General features: G+C 44.1%; 1 long non-coding RNA gene across 5 annotated transcripts in view; it reads right to left on the reverse strand.

Moving 5' to 3' along the window:
• The window catches only part of LOC124240289 (uncharacterized), a 189,368-nt gene that overhangs the window by 69,543 nt on the left and 103,574 nt on the right, over window positions 1-16,251 (reverse strand). For all 5 annotated transcript variants that reach the window (XR_006888829.1, XR_006888826.1, XR_006888827.1 and 2 more), the window contains exon 4: window positions 10,701-10,809. This is a non-coding gene — a long non-coding RNA (uncharacterized LOC124240289). The remainder of the gene's footprint in view (window positions 1-10,700; window positions 10,810-16,251) is intronic.

Genomic DNA, 16,251 nt, shown 5'->3' on the forward strand with positions numbered 1-16,251 from the left:
TGTAATTTTCCTTCTTGTGTTGTCCTTGTCTGGTTTTGGGATCAGGATGATGTTGGCCTCATAGAAAGAGTTTGGAAGTGTTCCCTATTCCTCAATTTTTTGGAATAACTTGAGAAGGAGAGGTATTAAATCTTCTTTGAATGTTTAGTAGAATTCTCCAGAGAAGTCATCTGGTCCTGGATTTTTATTTTGGGGGAGGTTTTTGATTACTGTTCCAATCTCTTTACTTGTGATCAGTCTATTCAGATTCTCTATTTCTTCTTGATTCAGTTTTGGAAAGTTGTAAGAGTTTAAGAATTTATCCATTTCTTTCAGATTGTCCGATTTGTTGGCATATAGTTTTTCACAGTATTCTCTTATAATCCTTTGTATTTCTACGGTAACCATTCTAATTTCTCCTCTCATTTCTAACTTTATTTATTTCAGCCTTCTCTCTTTTTTTCTTGGTGAGTCTGGCTAAACGTTTGTCAATTTTGTTTATCTCTTCAAAGAACCAGTTCTCGCTTTCATTGATCCTCTCTACTGTTTTGTTTGGTTTAGTTTGGTTTCTATTTCATTTATTTCTGCTCTAATTTTTATTATTTCCCTCCTTCTGCTGACTTTGGGCTTTTTTTGCTCATCTTTTTCTGATTCTGTTGGGTGTAGTTTAAGATTACTTATTTGAGATTTTTCTTGTTTGTTGAGGTGAGCCTTTATTGCTATGAATTTCCCTCTTAGAATTGCTTTTGCTGCATCTCATAAGAGTTGATATGATGTATTTTCATTTTCATTTGTCTCCAGATATTTTTTATTTCTCCTTTGATTTCTTCATTGATCCAATGGTTGTTCAGCGGCATCATCTCAATAGATGTAGAGAAAGCATTTGACAATATCCAACATCCATTTATGATAAAAACTCTGAATAAAATGGGTATAGAAGGAAAGTACTTCAACGTAATGAAGGCCATATATGACAAACGCACAGCAAACATCATAATCAATGGTGAAAAACTGAAAGCCATCCCTCTGAGAACAGGAACAAGACAAGGGTGCCCACTCTAACCTCTCTTATTCAACATAGTACTGGAGGGGGCTGGCCCCATGGCTGAGTAGTTAAGTTTGCGCCCTCCACTTTGGCAGCCTTGGGTTTGCCAGTTCAGATCTTGGGTGTGGACCTACACACCACTCATCAAGCTATGCTGTGGCGGCATCTCACATAGAAGAACTGGAACAACCTAAAACTAGGATATAGAATTACGTACTAGGGCTTTCAGAAGAACAAAAATATAAAAAAGGAATATTGGCAATAGATGTCAGCTCAGGGCCAAAGTTTCTTACCAAAAAGCATACTTTAAAAAACAAAACAAAACAAAACATAGTACTGGAGGTTTTGGCCAGAGCAATTAGGCAAGAAAAAGAAATAAAAGGAATAGAAACTGGAAAGAAAGAAGTGAAACTCTCCCTGTTTGCAGATGACATGATTCTAAACATAGAAAACCCTAAAGAATCCATCAGAAAACTATTAGGAATAGTCAACAACTACAGCAAAGTTGCAGAGTACAAAATCAACTTACAAAAATCAGTTTCGTTTCTATACACTAATAACAAACTAACAGAAAGAGAACTCAAGAATACAATCCCATTTACAATTGAAACAAAAGAATAAAACATCTAGGAGTAAATTTAACCAAGGAGGTGAAAGACCTATTCACTGAAAACTATAAGACATCATTGAAAGAAATCAAAGCTGACATAAATAAATGGAAACATATTCCGTGAACATGGATTGGAAGAATAAACATAGTTAAAATGTCCATATTACCTAAAGCAATCTACAGATTCAATGCAATCCCAATCAGAATCCCAATGACTTTCTTCACAGAAATAGGACAAAGAATCCCAAAATTTATATGGAACAAGAAAAGGCCCCAAGTAGCAAAAGCAATCCTGAGAAAAAAGAACAAAGCTGGAGGCATCACACTCTCTGTCAAAACACACTACAAAGCTATAGTAACCAGAACAGCATGGTACTGGCACAAAAACAGACTCACAGATCAATGGAACAGAACTGAAAGCCCAGAAATAAAACCACACATCTATGGATAGCTAATCTTCAACAAGGGAGCCAAGAACACACAATAGAGAAAGGAAAGTCTCTTTCATAAATGGTGTTGGGAAAACTGACAGCCACATGCAAAAGAATGAAAGTAAACCATTATCTTACACATACACAAAAATTAACCCAAAATGGATTAAAGACTTGAAGGTAAGACCTGAAACCATAAAACTCCTAGAAGAAAACATAGGCAGTACACTCTTTGACATTAGTCTTAGAAGCATCTTTTCGAATACCATGTCCTCCCAGACAAGGGAAACAAAAGAAAAAATAAGCAAATGGGACTACATCAGACTAAAGAGCTTCTGCAAGGCAAAGGAAACCAGGAGCGAAACAAAAAGACAACTCACCAACTGGGAGAAAATATTTGCAAATCACATATCTGACAAGGGGTTAATCTCCAAAATATATAAAGAATACATACTACTCAACAACAAAAAGACAAACAACCCAATCAAAAAACAGGCAGAAGATACGAACAGACATTTTTCCAGAGAAGATGTACAGATGGCCAACAGGCAAATGAAAAGATGTTCAACATCGCTAATCATTACGGAAATGCAAATCAAAACTACAATGAGATATCACCTCATACATGTCAGAATGGCTATAATTACCAAGACAAAAAATAGCAAATTTTGGAGAGGATGTGTAGAAAAGGGAACCCTCATACACTGCTGGTGGGAATGCAAACTGGTGCAGCCACTATGGAAAACAGGATGGAGATTTCTCAAAAAGTTAAAAATAGAAATACCATACAATCCAGGTATCTCACTACTGGGTATTTATCCAAAGAACTTGAAATCAATAATTTAAAGAGAGTTATGCACTCCTATGTTCATTGCAACATTGTTCACAATAGCCAAGACATGGAAGCAACCTAAGTGCCCATTGACTTACAAATGGATAAGGAAGATGTGGTGTATATAATGGAATACTACTCAGCCATAAAAAGGGCAAAATTACCCCATTTGCAACAACATGGATAGACCTTGAGGTTATGATGTTAAGTGAAATAAGCCAGACAGAAAAAGACAAACACCACATGACTCCACTCAGATGTGGAAGATAAACAAACACATGGACAAAGAGAACAGATTAGTGGTTACCAGAGGGGAAGGGGTTGGGGCGTGGGCATAAAGAGTAAAGGGGCACATATGTATGGTCATGGATAAAAATTAGACTATTTGTGGTGAGCACAATGCAGTCTATACAGAAACTGATAAGTAATAATGTGCACCTGAAATTACACAATGTTGTAAACCATTATGACCTCAATAAAATAATTTAAAAATAAATAATTAAAAAAAAAACCATAGCGGCTAAAAGCAAGGGTATTAGGATCAGACAGACCCAGCTTAGAATGATTTAGTCTTGTGCTAACCTTGGGCAAATTACTAGGCTCTCTCTGTCAGAGAGCACCGTGCTCCTGCTCACCCACTGGGCGGGTGTAATTGTTCCAGGAGAGAAAACAGGGCGGTGTTTGCATGTGAGCCACAGCTCTGTGAGGGGTGTGTGGTGACAAGTGTGATAAGGCGAGAAGGACCTGTGGGTGGATGTCCCACCACCAAGTTTCACTCCTTCCCCAACGTCTGACTTTAAGAATCCCCCACCATCAGGAGAGGACTTGCTCAAGGACACACGAACCGGGAAGCCCCGAGCCCCCGCAGCATGGATGTGGCATTCTAACTCCATGCTAGCATTTCCTGGGGGGAAGCACCTGCAGAAGTGGGGAGAGGGCGGGCAGAGGGGCTGGGGAAGCCCAGGGGTGTGGCAGGCCTGAAGTCTGCCCTTCAGGAAGTGAAGGGGACGGTCCGCTGACCGACACCTGGGCAGTGGGCACGGACCTCTACTCTCAGGCCTCCTGCTGGGGAGTCCCATGCCGTCTTGGCCAATTGCTCCCTCTCTGGGACTTGGGTCTTCCACCCTTTAGGGATGATGGGGAGGTCATTTCTGAAATGCATGAATTCCCAGGAACGAGCGAACTTTAAAGACACAGACTTTTTAAAAAGATCCTGGTGTCTTTTTCAAAACTCACCTTCCCCAAGGCTCCTCCTCTGACTTCCCCCTAGGTGCCCCCCCCAACCCCCAGAGCTAAAATGACACCTGCCTCCCCTGGGCCACCTGTCAGCCTCTACCCACTTACTCAGCTTTCTTCTCCTTCGTGGCGTGCATTGCTAACCAGTGTTCGCTGTCTATGTCTCGTCTGGCTTATTATCTTTCTCCCCCACTAGAATGTCAGCTGCCCCAGGCAGACGTCCACGTCTGCCCTCTTCCTTGCTGAAACCCAGGCCTAGAATGATTCCTGGCACAGAGGACAGGCTCGGTAAACAGTGGTTAAACGAACAAATGAATGGATGATGGAATGACTCTTTATATCATTTCAGAAAATCAGGCTCAGCATGTCAGAGCTGTAAAGCACATTTTCAAACATTATTACCACTAAACCCTGTATTCAGATGAAGGTTTGTTCAGACCATTAAAAAAAAAAAGGCTTCAGATTAAAATGGCTCTCCTTTGCTTTATCCATAATAGCCAAAACCTAGAAACAGCTCGGGCGCCCATCCACAGGAGCAGGGATCCACAAACTCTGCATATTCATGCGATGGAATACAACTCAGCGATGGAATACAACTCAGCAATAGGAAGGAAAGGAATACAGAACATGAATAAATCTCAAAAGCATTATGTTGAAAGAAGAAAGCTGGACACAAAAGAGTACACCAGGTATGCTTCCATTCATGTGACATTCTAGAACAAATAAAACTAATCTAGGATGTTAAAAAACAAAACAACATTTACCTCTGGAGGAGGGTTGGGGACAGGGATTGACCGGGAAGGAGGACAGGGGAATTCTGGGGTGAGGGACCAGTTCAATATCTTGATAGAGAGGAGGTCATACTCCTTGAATGGTCCACTTAAGATTTGTGCACTTTAATGTAAGTATAATCGTACCCCCCGAAAAGGAAAATATAAACCAATCCTGAACTGTAGTTAATGACATGCATGCTGAGATATTAAGGGGTGAATATTTGCAACTTACCTTGAAATGGCTCCAAAAAGTAAGAGGAGGACTTTCTCTTCCAGGAAGTTGGAATAGACATACTTACCCCATTGCCCCTGCGACCTACCACGGAAAACCCTGGGCATATGGAGAAAACAAACATGAGAAGACTCTGGAAGGCAGAGAGAAGCCAGACCGACTAGAGACCTTAGACTGGAAGAACAACACGCACGGTGGTATTTCTTTTTGGTTTCTTTTTGTCTCATTTATCCCAGACGTGGCACAGAAGAAGCTAAGAACTCAGAAATTCCAAAAGGGAGCAGACAAAAAAGAAGCCCCAGCAAAAGCCTGCTCTCTCCAGCCAAAGGACCTGGAAAGTGGCAGCCTAGGAAGACACAAAAAATTCAGGCGATAATCATTCCACTGCAGCCAAACACTACAGAAAATACTGCAGCCCTACCCCATCAGCAAAGGCTAAGTGGGGAGCCTAGCCATGCACGCTCAGCAGGCTGTAACAAGGCGCCCCAACCACCCAGCACACCTCCACCCCAGGGTGGTGTCTGAGAAGGCTGAGCAGGTTGTTGCGAGTTTCATCCGTGCCCAGCGGTAACCGGCTCCTCCACGGCATCAGTGGAGACCAGTGGGGAGCCTGGATTTCACCCTCATCCGGCAGTAATGAGGCTCTCCTCCCTTCCCCCATGGGGTGGCTCCCAGGAGGCCTAGGGGGAGTCAGGACTCTCTCTACCTCTCGATGGTAAAAGGCCATGTGGGAATAGCAACCAGGCACTGTGATGCGTCCACATGAGGGAGCTGTGAGCAGAGGCCAGGTGGGGAACCTGGACTTCTGCCCCCACCTGGTAGTAATGAGGCCACTCACTCCCACTCCAGCCTCCCCTCCTGAAGCAGTATCAGGGGAAGCCAGTTAAAACAGAAGGTCAAAATTAGACCCAGTATCTCACAACATCATATCCCAAATGTCAAGGTTTCAAGAGAAAACTGCATATCATACCAGGAACCAGGGTGATCTCAAACTGAATGAAAACAATATTAATAAATGCTAACGCCATGATGACAGAGAGGTTAGAATCATCTGACAAACATTTTAAAGCACCACCATAAAAATGCCTCAAAGAATAATGACAAATACTCTTGAAACAAACGAAAAACTAGGAGGTCCCAGGTGAGAAAGATAAAATATAAAGTAGGACCAAATGGAAATGTTAGCACTGAAAAATACAGTGACTAAAACAACAACACCAAAAGCCACCTCAATGGAGGCAGTCAACAGCAGAATAGAGGGGACACATTGAGCTGGAAGACAGGATGATATTAAATATCCAATCTGAACAACAGAGAGGAGAAAGTAGGCTGGGAAAAAAAGGACAGAGCCTCAGGGACCTGAGGATCTATAACAAAAGATCTAACTTCCATGAAATTGGAGTTCTGGAAAGAGAGGAAAAGACAACAGAACTGAAAAAGTACTCAAATAATGGCTTAAAACTTCCCAAATGCGGCAAAAAAAAATAAACACACAAATTTAAGAAGCTGAGCAAACCTCAAACAGCAGAAACTCATATCAAGACACAGGATAGTCAAACGTCTGAAAAACAAAGAGAAAAAATATATATACTGAAAACAGTGAGAAATGACACTACCTATAGGGGAAAAACATTTGAATGACAGTAAATTTTCATGAGAAACCACGGAGGCCAGAGTGCTTTCAAGTGCTGAAAGAAAAGAACTGGCAGCCCAAGTCCCACAGCCAGCTGAAGGTCCTTTCCGGGGGGTAAAAGAGCCTTCAGGAATAAAACGGAAGTCAAGGCATTCTCAGAAAGAAAAAAAAACTAAGAATATTTGTCACCAGCAGACATACCATCCAGGAATGGCTAAAAGTTTTCTAAACAGAAAGGAAACAATAAAAGAAAGACCATTGGAACATCAGCAAGGAGGAAAAAACATAATAAGTAAAAATATTGGTAATATTGGTAAATACAATAGACTTTCCTTTCCCATTTGAGTTTTTTAAATTATGTTGATGTTTGAGGCAAAAATTGTGACACTGTCTCATGTGATTCTAAATGTATGTAGAAGAAATTATAATGATAATGTAATTTAAGACAATTACATTATAAACAGGGAAGGTGAAGGGATGTAAATAGAAGTTAAAGTTCTGCGCCTCACTCAGACTTGTAAAACGATGACACTGGTAAACTGTTGTGAGGCTCGATAGAAGCAAAAAAGTCATTTGGTAAAATCCGACAAATAATACTGATAAAAACCCTCAGCAAACTAGAAACATATGGGACCTTCCTCCACCCGCTAATGAGCGTCTACTGAAAGCTTGCAGCTGACATCATTCTTAACAGCGGAAGACCGACTGCTTTTCTCCTAACTTCAGAAACTCACAAATTCTACTCCACATTGTACTGAAGATTCTGCCCAGTGCAATATGGCAAGAAATAGAAATAAAAGAGATGCAGGTTGGAAATAGAGAAGTCAAGATGTCCTTATTTGCAGATGACGTGTCTATGTAGAAAATCCTATAGAACCAAAAAGAACTGAAAAAGTAACCTTAGTAAAGATACAGGCTACAAGATTAACGTTCAAAAATCAACCGTATTTCTGTATACTTGCAATGAACAATTGGAAATTGAAATTTTAAAAATACCATTTACAATAGTATCAAAAATATAAAATATTTAGAGTGAATTTGACAAAAGATGAACAAGATCCATAAAGTGAAAATTACAAAACATTGCTGAGGGAAATTAAAGAGAGCTTAAACAGATAGAGGGATCCTGTGTTCATAGGTCAGGAGGCTCAGGAGTTTTAAAGTGTAAATTCTCACCAAACTGACCTATAGATTCAATGCGGTTCTGATCAAAATCTCAGCAGGGTTATTTTTGTAGAAATGGACAAGCTGATTCTGAAAGTCATATGGGAATGCAAATGAGCTAAAATATTCAAAATAACTTTGCAAAAGAAAAGTTGGAGAACTAGCATTGCTTGATTTCAAGACTTACTATAAAGCTACCATAATCAGGACAGTGGAACAAAGATAAGCACAAACATCAGTGGTATTTCAGAATCAATCCGAAAATAGATCCACTCATACGGAGAAAACTGATTTTTGACAAAGGTGCAAAGCAAACAGGGAAGAAATGATAGTCTTTTCAACAATTATTGATGGAACAGTAGAATATCCATAGGCAAAACCAGCAAACTCTGATCCACACCTCATGTCATACACAAAGATTAACTCAGAATGCATCACCATAGACAGAAATAGCTACAGTTTATAGAATAAAATAAAAGATAATGTTCGTGACCTTAGCCTAGGCAAAGATTTCTTAGATACAACACCAAAAGCATAAAAAGAAAAAAAATGATAAATTGGACTTCTTCAAAATGAAAAACAAAAACCATTGTTAAGGAAATGAAAAAACAAGCTACAGACTAGGAGAAAACATTTGAAAATCATTATGTCTAATCAGAGGCTTATATCCATAACATATAAAGAACTCCCAAAACTCAATAATAGGAAATCAACCAGCTCAACTAAAAAATGGGAAAAATGGTTAAACAGACATCTCACCAAAGAACATATATAAATGACAAAAGTATAAAAAGATGCTCATTATTACTAGTCAGAGAGATTCAAATTAAAAGCACAGTGAAATATCACAATGCACCTATTAGAATAACTACAATTTTTTAAAAAAAATCTGACCATAGCAAGCACTGGGGAGGATGTGGAGCAACTGGAACTCACAGACTTCTAGAGGGTTTTTAGAAAGGATGGGGCTATCATTAACCAAAACTTTTCAAACCCTACCCAAGGAATTACCATCTTAACTTCTTCCCTGCCCCATTTCCTCCTCACAGGGCCGTTACAAAGCCAGCTTTCCAGTGTCACACAAGGCCACCACCAGCAGTAGTGAGCTTTTCACTGCAAGCCATCTGGAGTCTATCTAGCTTAGAAACAATCTTTGTGGTGTTTTCTTCGAGGCAGCCGACTATGAGGTTAGTATGGTGTGTTCAAGACTGCCCAGCCCTCTTTAGGTTTGTTTGCTTGTTCGATGGTTTGAGGCGTCTTGAAAGGCAACACAGCACCGAGTTAAACGAAAGACAGGAAGGCAGAATGCACCACGACTCTCATTCATGTGCTCTGGACAGTTGTTTGAGGACCGAATACGGCTCTGGGTGGTTGTCAGAGCCGGAGCAAACGTTTCTGTTGTCTCTGACTACAGAGGAAGGCTCAGGCTGAGGCCAGGAAGGAACTGCTCAAAGCTGATAAAACCCAAGCCCTTGTGCCAGGAACCCCGTGGTTTTTCTGCCTTTGGAAGCGACCAGAATAGGAGGAGGTACTTTCCCCCCAGAGCATCGTTCTGTGTATTGCCCAGGGGGTAATTCGCACACATCCAGGCTGTGAGACCCTCAGCACCCAGGGCTGTGTGTTAATTTCAGGCGAACTGGACACAGTTTTCGCCCCTACATGTTTGAATGGCCAAGTTTCCTGCTGCCTCTTGCTCTCCGGGGGTGGGCGGAGGGAGGCAGCCCCCAGGCTGGGGTGGCAGAGGAGCCTGCGGCGTGCAGCCCGGGCCGCGCGTGGTCCCATCAGCGTCCGGCCGCGCGAAGTGGGGCGCAGGTTCACAGTGACAGTGACCGTGGCCGCGGCCCGGGGGCGTCCGCACGCACCGGAGCCCCAGCCCCCGACTAAGCCAGGCTGCTGGCTCGGGTTTGCTGCCTTTTACTTTTCCTAGAACAATTCGGAGGAGTTCCAGTCACTCCGAAATGACCAGCGAAAACTCTCTAGACCAAAAATCAATCAACGGAAAAGAAGTGCCAATTTTTTTTTGAACCCATTGTTGGTACGTAAAAGGAGCTGTCAATCTAGAATCCCCCTGGGCCCCGCGTGAGTCTGCAGACCTGGGTATTTTTAGAGTCTGCTGCCTCTGCGATGCCAGGTGGAGGACCCCCGGGCTCGCTCCTGTTGGCCCAGAGCGTGCGTAGCTTTGCGGAATATGATGCAACTCTGACGTGGGCTTAACTGATGCAGCGCACCAGCTGTAGCCTGAGAAGCTCCAGGCACGCGGGGGCGGGAGGGGACGCCGGCTCTCGTCCCTTGTCTAATTTCACTTTTTTTTTTTTAAACCCCCAATAGGTTCATATACCATTTTGGGGGTATGAGGGGAGGATTTATCAGAGATTTATAAATGGAGAAGTCTACTGATAAAAATAAGTCATCACATCTCATAGGGCGTGTGCATGTCTTTCTTTGTCTTTGCCAATGATCCATGATTGAGTTATTGATTAAAATAGACCCTATGAAGTACATATATTTCTATGGAATGTCTCCCCGAGTTTTTGCTTCCTCGCCTCTGTATTACACACCTGGTGGAGGGACCCTGGCCGCAGGGCGTGGCTTCTCCACGCAGGGCTCTCTGCACCCCTCCCTCCGGCTGGGATGAGGGCCACTTCGGGCTTTGTCTTCTGTCCCCTGAGCCCAGCACAGGACCCAGCACCAGGAGGCCCTCATACACCTCCACTGGGGGCCCTGAGCCCTTCATCTGGAAAGTGGGATAATAATGCTCATCTTACCAGCCTGACAGTGTCCATGTGAGGACCCATTTCATAAGGATCAGAGAGATGCTGGGGGGCTGCAGACCTCAGGCCAGTCCTTTCCCCTCCTCCTCCTCATACTGCCCATCTGTGAAATAAAGGAAAGGGCACAGCTTTATCAGTAATGTTTCAGTTATTTTATGTTAAAAAAATGGAGTCATCGCTACAAAATATTAACATTTATTAATTCTGGAATACGGGTGCTTAGAGGTTTGTTACATTATTCTCTGTATTTTTCCGTGTCGTTCAAAGTCTACTGCTTCTATAAAAGAAAAGAGGAGGATAGAAATTTTTTTAAAAGACTCGCGTGAAATCTAGTCTCCTCCAGTTGCACTTTCTCTGGTTCTGGGTCCAGGCAAACGCTCGGTAGGAACGAGAGGCATTACTATTATTCGTCTCACTTCTGTCCTTTCCGCGGCTGTCAGAATTTATGGAGACCCGGCCGTGGGCTTCCTCCCCATCCCCCAGCCCCCTGTGGGATAGGAGTTTTCTAGCGAAAGGCAGGTGAGTCCAGGATGACATCATTTACAAAGTTCTGATTCAATTTCATCCGACAGCCACCCCCACCGATTCCAACCTGTACCAAACAGAAACCTGCACCTGGACCAAGAGAAACGCTTCTCTGTCGTAATTAGAAATTTGCTTCGTATCATAAAATCCCAAACTTTCTTGGGCTTAACAGAAGCACACGGCGCTAGAAAAACTCACATGGACATTCGCCCCCCTCTAACTTAAAAACAGCCAAACTAAATTAAGTAACAACAACAACAAAAAGTTTTTTCACACAGTTTGCTGTGCTCTTACCACCAGTTTTCAGCCTGAAACAATTTCATGCTTGAGTTATTAACTTATGAAAATAGGCACAAAAGGGGAAAAATGTGAACAGATCCTCGGCTGTATTATTAGTCATTGCCACAGCTGAATGCATTCCGGCACAAAGGCGTGTTATTCTGCCTATCTCAGTTTTGAGCAAAATGTAGCTCACTACTGGGTTATGCCTCGTATACCTTTCTGTAATCATTACGTTGCCATTTTCTGTAATTTATCCTGTTTTCATTAGAGTCTGTGCACTAGGTGGGCGTGCACTCAAGCACACACACATCTTTTAAGTCCCCTGTCATTTGTGGCTGAAAAGAAAGGTCATGGAGCTGTCAGTCATTTTACGGAAACACCACTGTATTGATAAAGATAATATTTGGAAATCAGAGTGGTGGATGGATGTGAATGTAGATTCTGAAAACCTGGTGAATTGGGGGGAGCAACACGAGTAAATGAAGGGAATCTAGAAGCAATCTGGAAAAGATGGGGACAGAGTGGGAGAATCTGACCTTGCTCACCTCGGTCTCTTTATTCGGGAGGGCCAGCGCTGGCCTGAAATCTTTCTGGGCCAGGCAGAGGCCTCCTGCTCCCTTGCTGAGTGCCCTGGGGTTCCTGGATGAGCAACAAGATTCCAGGCAATAGCCCCCTGTCGGGAGGTTTCTGACTGGGGCTCAAAGGTGTTGCCTCAAACCAATTTGAGTCAAGTGAATAAAGCAGGCAAGTTTTGAGCCTATTGATTTTTGCTTCTGTAAAGTCCAGACTTGGTTATAGAAATCAAAGCTTTTGAGTGTTAACTTCCAAAAAAAAGAAAATAAAACAAAAATAGCAGGTAAGAAAATAATCAGGCAAAAGAAAGACAGAAGGGCTATGCAAAGCTTGGAGAAGGTCAAGGTTTTCACAAACAAGTATGAATCATAGGAAGGGGCACCTAAACAGATCAGAGGTCTGCATGGGGCGGAGGATCCTGGAAGCAGGCCCCCCAGAGCACGGAGGCTCCCCGCAAATCTTAGCCGGGGAGAGAAGCCCTTGGCATCTTCCGCTAGATTAGGATAATGGGATTCTCCACCAGGCACTGGCCTGGCCAGGAGGAGCCGTAATTGAGAACCAAATGTGCTCCTTTAACCTCTTTGAAGTGTTAACGAACGCTTTGATTTTGTTCTTTCCTCCTCATTAAGACAAATGTGGTTCCACTTTGCCCTGGGAATCTGATCGCACCTCCCAGGCTCATCCTCCTGCTCAGATGAGCCCAAGCCCCGCCAAGGGCAGGGATGGGGGGAGGGGGGAGGATCCCCTCCTGTCAGGTGGCAGAAATGCCTACCTTATCAAAGGCCGCCCTGCCCGGGCTCCCTCTCAGGCCTCTAGGCCTCAAGTTGCTCTTAGAGCCCAGGGCGCATCACCCCGGGGTCCCAGCTCACGTGAAAACACAAAGGTGCCTGTCGTCACTCTCAACCCAGAATGTCGGGTTAGATACTAAGAAACACAGGCATGTTAAGTTTCATGGATACTGTGCCCTGTGGAGGTGACCAGGCTGGACAGAATTCGAGAAGACAGAGCTCCCCAAAGATCTGGAATCTTTAGACATTATGCAGCCCAGTTCTGCCCTCACTCTTTTACCAGCGACACACTGGGGCAAAGTGGTTCAACCAGGGCCTCAAGGCCAGGTGGAGGCAGGACTGGAACTGGAAGGGGCGTTGCTTCTTCTAACTGAGGCTCCCAGCCAAGCCTCATCTGCCATAATGTCCCCTCCTCCCAATGCCAGGGCAAAGTCAGCGGGATGGAAACCGGCAGACTGGAGGAAGCTGGGGCCCCGTGGTTTACTCAGAGACCACTGGAGGCAGAACAGGCACCTCTCACGCCCCGTGCCAGCCACAGGGCAAACCTAGGTGAGGGGGGCAGAGCTGCGTGATCCAGAGGCACAGACTGAGAGGCTCCGATGCCCGGGGGGAGCGCTCCTAGCGATGGCTACATCTGGGAGGCTGGACGAACTCTGTCAGCTGGGAAATGAGAGAGTGGGGAGAGGAGTATTCTTGAGAATAGAAATTCAGACCTGAGAAAACAACCCACCTCATCTCATTTCATCTTAGTTGTAATCTCCACGGCCAGCAGGCCCAGCGTCTTGCTAAGTGTGCATCATCTCCATGAACCCGCTCACCCATCATGAGGTCTGTATCATGATTAGACCCTCTCTCCCTATTTTTATTTTTATTTTGACCGTCTTAACCATTTTTAAGTGTACAGTTCGGGGTATTAAGTACATTCACATTGTTGTGCAACCATCACCACCGTCCATCCCCATAACTCTTTTCATCTGTGAAACTGAAACTCTGTACCCATTAAACAGTAATTCCTCATTCTCCCCTCCCTCAGCCCCTGGCAGCCCCCACCTACCTTCTGTCTCTATGAATCTGATGGCTCTAAGAACCTCACTTAAGTGGAATCATACAGGATGTGTCTTTTTCTGAGTGACTTATTTCACTGAGCATAATGTCCTCAAGGTTCATGCATGTTGTCACATGTGTCAGAATCTCTTTCCTTTTTAAGGCTGAATAATATTCCATTGTATGTATAGATCACATTTTGTTTATCCCTTCCTCTGTTGAGGACACCTGGGTTGCTTCCACCTTTTGGCTACTGTGCATAATGCTGCTATAAACAAGGCTGTGCAAATATCTCTTTGAGATCTTGCTTTCAATTCTTTTGTTTATAGATCCAAAATTGCAATTGCTGGGTCATAAGGTAAGTGTATTTTTAGCTTTTTAAGAAACTGTCAAACTATTCTCCAGAGTGGCTGCACCCTTTTACATTCCCACCAGCAGTGTACGAGGGTTCCAATTTCTCCACATTCTTGTCAACACTTGTTATTTTCTGTTTTTTTCATACTAGCTCGCCGAGTGGGCGGGAGGTGATATCTCACAGTAGTTTTGATTTTCATTTCCCTGATGATTAGTGATGTTGACCATCTTTTCATGTGCTTCTTGGCCAATTGGATATCATGTCTATTCAAGTCCTTTGCCATTTTAAAATCAGATTGTTTTTCATTGTTGTTGAGTTGTAGGAGTTTTTTCTATCTTTTTTGGGTTTTTTTGAAGGTAAAAAAAATTAAGGGTCACAGAGGTGGATAACTTGCTTGCTCGAGCCTTTGGTCAGGGTGCTGCTTGTTTCCCCAGCAGCAGGGAAAGGCTGGCCCTCAAGTGGGTGAGGGCTAAAGAGAGCTGTGGGCCCATCGTCCCAGCCACATGGTCTCAGAGCAAACACAGCCCACCAAACGCACACCCTGTGTACACAGGCTTGTGTGCCATATCGCTGTTTGAAAACCAACGGCAAACCCCGGTTGCAGAGAGCTCAAAAGTGTGTAATATCCACTTGAATGATGGTTCCACTTTCTTGTTCTTCCCCCCTCCAGGGAGGGGGAGAGAGAGAGAAAGCTATTCACGGAAAAATACATTTGAATGGATCAGCGCCCAGCAACCATTTGCACATCTGTTCTTAACAGGTTTCAGCTGAAACTACTGAAAATATACATAGATCTGTTTACGTGGAACCAGTTAAATAAGATAAGATTACGACTTGGAGGTAACTGTGGATTTGGTGGTGGGAAAAGAAAGCCCCTCCACATTTGGTCCCCACACACCCTCCTGCCATTGGACCACAGACACTGTCGAGAGAATTGGATTTGCTGCGAATTAAAGAGATCTCAATTATTTGAGATTAGTTACAAACAAACTCGAGATATCCCAACAGCCTTTCTGCAGAGTGTCATTCCTGCCTCGCCTCCAACCTGGGCTGAGACCTTGGTCACCAGAGAGGAGACTGCAGCTGGGAAGTCCTTTGTTTCCGAGTGAGCCTGTCTTCACTCCTCTGGCAAGCTGTCTAGGAGGAAGATGGCATGCAGGCTGCTGCACATGGGGAGACATGCCGAAGGGCACCGGCGTCCCCTGAAGATGTGCACACAGCAGGGAGGGAGTGTCTTCTGGGGGCCTCTTTGTGCAGGCAATCTGCTCTTTCATGAGCCTTTCTGGTACAGTACACATAACCACCCTATGGGGGTCACACTGTCATCCCGTTATAGAGATGAGAAAGCTGAGGCTCAGCGGTGATTTCCCCAGGGCCACACTGACAGTAAAGAGAGAGGCTCTCTAAAGGACGAACGATTTCTCCTCCTGTCTAAATGACCCAGGGGGCAAGGCCACCAGTCAATACCCACAGGGCCCAGCAGAAACGGAAGGACTGAGGCGCCCATCGGCAACTTTAGCGGATTGATACCCGGCAGCGAGGATGCACATTGTGGGCCCAGATCTTCTAATTTCTGTAAAGAGAGCCAGAAATCACTAGATTTTTACACGTTGGCTCAGGTATTGAAAACAAACAAAAAACTCAGCCCGTGCTGTGGTTTGCCATCCCCACTGGGGCCTTTGGGGCTTCCAGAGGAGGGAGGCAGAGGCTGCGTTGGCTTTGCTCCCTCTGCAGGTGGGAGTTCGGGGGTCTGACTATCAGGACTCCTGCCTCTCAGTGCAAGAGGCCTCTGTCATAAGGACGGGCGCCACACCTCGTCCCTGTCTCCGTTTCCTACAACTCCGCTGGGCTGCCTGCCTCGATTCCAGCACACTGAGAACGTGCATTTGTCTATATACATTTATCTAATAATTTATCTCTAAGAAGTGACATCAGTCTATAAAATGCACCACAGGACACAGGAATAGCAGTCACATGG

Source organism: Equus quagga, chromosome 5 (assembly GCF_021613505.1).
Source record: "Equus quagga isolate Etosha38 chromosome 5, UCLA_HA_Equagga_1.0, whole genome shotgun sequence".
Taxonomy (NCBI): domain Eukaryota; kingdom Metazoa; phylum Chordata; class Mammalia; order Perissodactyla; family Equidae; genus Equus; species Equus quagga.